At 46.8% G+C, this 5,840-nt stretch overlaps 1 pseudogene; it reads right to left on the bottom strand.

The window, feature by feature from the left end:
- LOC118756796 overlaps positions 1-5,121 on the bottom strand; it is a 19,068-nt pseudogene extending 13,947 nt beyond the window's left edge.
- Between the last annotated feature and the right edge of the window lie 719 nt (positions 5,122-5,840).

Consider the following 5,840-nt stretch of genomic DNA (forward strand, 5'->3'; position numbering starts at 1 on the left):
GGTGTTGCGGTTTTCTTCCATATACAAATAAATTGAGTTTAATCATTATATGGAACCCAATGCGACAAAAAAAAATCTAAAAAATTAACGGTAATTCGTAGCCACTTGAAATTGGCACATTATCAGACTAAAATTGCAGGAGCTAAAAAACTGTGTACTCAAAAAAAATCTAACACTTCCGAGCAAAAAGTTTGAAATTTAGGTGAAATTTTGTTGCACTTTTTTGAAGTTTTCTACAAATTGTTAATCTTGGGTATATATGGGGTTTGTCTGAGAATGAACTAAATTTTAATTGAAAATTCTTAAAAATAAATAAATAAACATAAGTGGCACACAATATCACTTTGAAATGGCGTGCTATAGATATGACCGATACTGTATGTATGTCGTTTGTTAAAAAAATTTGTTATTGAATTGCATAGTTCAAATTAACATTAGTGATGACAGCTAAACACCAGATGGGTTCAACATCGGAAAGTAGTTTTTCTGAAAATTGCAGATAGATTGTATTGAATATAAGCCCTCGATATATTGATTATGACACAAGATATTGATTAGATATGTAACGTAAGTTGCAACGTGGAGAAGTCCACACGTTTATTAGATATAACAAACCAAAGCTAAAATCGATAACTACAAATCAAAATATTGATGTGGTGATGCCACCTTGCAACCCTTAACAGGAGGTCACACGATACATCAGCCGTAGATGAGACTTAGTACTAAACATCATGCCCGGTCGAAACCTCTGGTTCGAAATCCACTAATCGGACCAGCCTTTGGATCGCACGAGCATAGGGTACACTCGTTGTTTTCAACGTAGTTTTGCGCACCAAACCATCAACCCCGGGGTGTACTTCCATCACCCGACCCAGCCGCCAATATGTCGGTGCAAGTGCCTCTCGCTTCACAAGGATGATGTCTCCAACTTTCACATTGCCTTGTTTATTACACCACTTACTTCTTCGTTGCAGAGTCGTCAAATATTCTTCGCTCCATCGCAGCCAAAATTGTTGGTGCAACTGACAAAGCCACTGCCAATGCTTAAGCCGATTACGCGGGACGTCGATGAGGTCAGGCTCGTGAATGGAAACTATAGGTTGCCCGATCAAAAAATCCCCAGGAGTAAGCGCATACCGGCACCAGTGGATATAGAGGGCGAGAGTTAAGACAAGCTTCAATTCTTACTGCTAACGTATGCAACTGGCTAGGCCATAGGCTTTGAGTTCCGACCACTTTAGCTAAGTGGCGTTTGGCTGACTTTACCGCAGCTTCCCACAACCCCCCTTGGTGGGGATCATTTGGCGTGATGAAATGCCAGGTTGTTCCCATATGAGCTAGGGCCTGTTGATTTTGTTCGGCATGCCATGCAGTAAGATCTTCCTCCAAGATGCGGTTCGCACCCACAAATGCGGTACCATTGTCGCTAAATAAGTCCTGGCAGGGACCACGCCGACCCACAAACCGAGTGAAAGCATCCAAGAGTGCTTGCGATGTTAAATCCTCCACCACCTCTATATGAACGGCCTTCGTAGTCATACACACGAATATCGCCAGATACGTCTTTGTCGTAGCGCGTGATCGTTTGGTTCCTATGCGAAGGTTGAACGGACCACAGTAGTGCACTCCAGATTTTAGGAACGGGCGTGCGCTTGGACACGCTGCCTGGGTAAAGCTGCCGTTTGCTGCGTCAGAGCAACGCCCCGATGTCGATGGCATACAACTACGCACAGCCTGCCGGGCGTGCAGGATCCAGTAGCGACTCCGTAAAGTCTGAAGCATTAGCTGCACCCCACCGTGAAGAGTAGTTTCATGGGCATGACTTATCAGTAGATGCACAAGGGCACTAACTTTTGGCAGAATTATCGGGAACTTCGACTCATGGGGGAGGAGAGCCCGTCCAATCCGACCGCCTACTCGCATAATACCTTGATCATCCAGGTAGGGGTTCAAGGGGCTTAGCGAACTTCCCATAGCTACCCTAGAATGATGCTTGATATGATTAATGTCTTTCCAGAAAAAATTACCTTGCTCCAAAGAAGGTTTTGTAGCGCTTCTTCGATCTCTCTGGCCCCGATTGGACGAGGTATGCAAGGTCGGTAGCGTGGTAGCCATCTGCGGAGAAGTCCCACCGTTCGCAGTAACCGCTGAAGGGAGCTGAATCGTTATGTTAACAGGGTAGATTGACCATCAACACGGCGAGTTGTGAGTTGAGGCAGCTGGGGTATGGCCGTCAGCAGAGTCGTCACCCTTTCTTCTGTCTGTATAGCAGCCTCCTCTTCCGCTGACGGTACTGTTAAAGTCGCCTCTGAATCGGGAACATGACGAAGGAAAGAGGGGCCCAACCACCATAGGTCATGTCGCTCTAATTCCCAGGCCATCATGCCACAGCTAGCGAAGTCAGCTGGATTCTGACCAGACCCCACGTATAACCACCTCGACGGGTCAGTCAGTTCTTGGATGCGCCGTACCCGGTTAGAGACGAACGGTTTCAAAAGTACTGGCGGTTTTCGTAGCCAGGCCAAAGAGATGGTGGAATCTGACCACATGTAATACTTCGTATTCGTATAACCCACAGCAGTACGCATATTGTCGAAGGTCTCCGCGAGTAGATGGGCGGCACTGAGTTCCAGGCGAGGTATCGTAGGTCCGCGTAACTGTGAAACTTTCGTCCGAGCTGTCAAAAGGGAGACATTGTCGCGGCCCTCCGATGTAGTTGTCTTGATATAAATAACTGCTGCATATGCGCGCGTACTGTCGTCTGCAAACCCATGTATCTCAACCCGGTTACATGATGAGAGGCCTAACCAACGTGGAACTCGTATACCATTGAGGGCATGTCAGCTGGCTCGAAAGCGGAGCCACTCTTCTAACAAGTCCTCCGGTAAGAGCGCATCCCATGCCAGTCCAGTCTCCCACAGAGTCTGAAGGAAGATCTTACCCTTTACTACGACGGGAGCAGTTAAACCGGTGGGGTCAAATAATTTCGCCCCCTCTCTGAGAACTCTGTGCTTCGTTATGGCGTCAGTTGGCGGTGGGAATTGAAGCCCGAAAAACAATTCATCCGACAATGGATCCTAACACAAGTCAAGGATCGTAGTATTCCGGTTTCCGATAACCCGTTTTCGTCTTACGACAAGCTGTTGCTTACGGCGGCCACATTGGAGTTCCACTTGCATAGTTTGAATTTACCAGCAGCCAAAATGCTATCCACATTACGCGCCACAGTTACCGCTTCCAAACAGGAATCGTAGCTAATTAAAAAGTCATCCACATAGAAGGACGTTAGAATAGCGTTTCTGGCATCCTTGGCCATCCTCGGATCTGTTATGAGGCCAATGTTGTCATGTGCACATTGGTGAAGAGCGCGCACGGCGTTAAATGGACTACACGCCATACCATATGTAACTGTCTTCAGCCGATATATTCCAACCGGTGCTGTTGGAGTATCACGCCAAAGAATGCGTTGGTAATTACGGTGCACTGCATCGACTTCCACCTGCCGAAACATTTTCTCAATATCCGCTATAAGTGCTACCCGGTACATTCGGAATTTAAAGAGAATATGGACCAAGGGGTCCTGAATGGTTGGTCCAACCATCAGCACATCGTTCAGGGAGACGCCTATTGGAGTACGAGCTGAAGCATTAAATACTACACGGAACTTTACCAAAACAGCCTGATGGGGTATATAGTACTCGGCGTCTGTTCGTTCTTCATTGCCGACTCGGTCCATATGCCCCAAGGCGGCATACTCGTGCATAAAATCGGTATACTTGGAATGAAGCACATCATCATCGGCCAGTTTCCGCTCAATTCTAAGAAACTGCTGCAAAGCATGTGTATACGAATCACCCAAGTCTACACTTTTATGGAAAGGCAGCTGGACTACATACCGTCCTTCCGCTGTACGGGTATGTGTCATTGCAAAAAATTGCTCACACACGTCGTCTTCGGTGACAGCTGTGATAGTTCCTCCCATTTCCAAAAATTACGGGCAAGCTCTTCCAACGATACCTCCGAGCCACAAATCTTAGCATGAAGTGATTGAGATCGATGTGTAGTTGAAGCGCCTCCGTTGGCCGGTCCAAACACCACCCAACCGAGACTAGTGCGTTGTGCGTGTGGTTGGTCTGTAGGCCCCCTAACGATACCAGCCTCTACAATTAGACCCCAAACATCAGCGCCGAAGAGAATATATACTGGGCCTGGTGTACCAAAATGTGGATTTGCAAGTGGGAGACAATGCCAATGTTTCCATGACGATGTTGCAACTGGTACTCCAGGAGTAAGGGACGTGATCGAAGGAATGATCAGCACATCGATGGTAAATGCAAAGTCTGAGAAGTGTGACTGTAACGTTAGCTTGGCGCCTCCTGAAGTGTGAGTATAAGCGGCTGCGCCAATACCTTCCACCGCCACATTGTGTTTGTGTCTACGTAATTGCAGCTGACTTGCCAATTTCTCTGTTACAAAACTCACCTGCGAACCAGGATCGCAGAGAATGCGGGCGATGCGCCGAATTGAGGACGTGCCGCTCGCATAGGCACTTGCCGTTTCCAACAGCACCATCGGTTGACCATGTATTAAGCAAGAGACCAAATTGCTAGCGGGGGCTGACTGTTGGGATGGTACCATGTTACGCTGTGACGGGCAGCCAGGCGTCGCTGCTCCAATTTGATTATGTTTCGCACGGCAAAAAGGGGTGTTGAGCTTTCGGCCGCACCGCTGACACCCACCTGAAGGACACTGTTTTGTCATATGGCCAGCCAGCAAACAATCAAAACACAGGTTAGAAGCCTTCAATGCCTGGAAGCGCTCCTCTGGCCCCAAAGCTAACAACGAAGGACAGCACATGACGCGACCGCACTTAATGCATTGCCCCTCTTCTGCTCTGACAAGGTAAGTTTGTAGGGCCCGAGGTTTTTTTCGTGCATCTGAATGCCCAGCTGCAGCGGTCGGCATAGGAAAGCTTGCCCTACCCTCACAAGCAAGGATATGAGCGCGTTTTTCCAAAAATTTGAGCAAGTCTTCTAAGTTGGGAATGTCCGATGTTGAAAGGCTCATATTCCAGTGCCGCTGCACAGTGGTGGGCACCTTCGATACCAGATTTGGTATCATAATGGCGTCCCAACTACTGCAATGCTCGTAGAGACTCTCTAACCTGGTCGCCAACGGCCAACAATGTCTTTAGGCTGTCTTCTGTAGTAGACTTCATATTGAGCAACCGAGTAACATGGGCTTCCGCTGAGTGTCGACGGCTATTATACCGGTCGTTCAAGGCCTTCCAGACCTCCTCATACCCACCTGAGTAATGACTGCCAATAAGGGACAGCGATTCCACTGAAATGGCTTGTCGTAATTTTGCCAGCTTGGCAGTCACCGAGTGGTGTTGTCTAAAAATTTGTATCGAGAATGAGAGCACCTCCGTAAAAGCTTTCCAAATGACACCACTCTGTAACGAAGAAAATAGCTAAATCTGTACAAATGAACAAATCGTGTGATCCCTGCAGATTTTTGGATGGCATTGCTCGCCGCCAAACGTACATAGATTTAATTCGGCCATATCGAATTAACAATTCTACTAAGTAATTATGCTCCTCACAGGAGGCACCAAAAAATGTAGCAAGAAAAAGATAGCAACGTGGAGAAGTCCACATCTTTATTAGATAAAATCGATAACTATAAATCGAAATATTGATGTTGTGATGCCACCTTGCAACCCTTAACAGAAAGTCACAGTGAAAAACTAAAATAATTTTACTAAATTTGGTCCATGGTTTCGCGAATATATTGATTTATTGTCAGTAAAATGTATAATGTATAATGAGCTAGACATT

Source organism: Rhagoletis pomonella, unplaced genomic scaffold (genome assembly GCF_013731165.1).
Source record: "Rhagoletis pomonella isolate Grant_MI unplaced genomic scaffold, Rhpom_1.0 Rhpom_scaffold_00002, whole genome shotgun sequence".
NCBI classification, from domain to species: Eukaryota; Metazoa; Arthropoda; class Insecta; order Diptera; family Tephritidae; genus Rhagoletis; species Rhagoletis pomonella.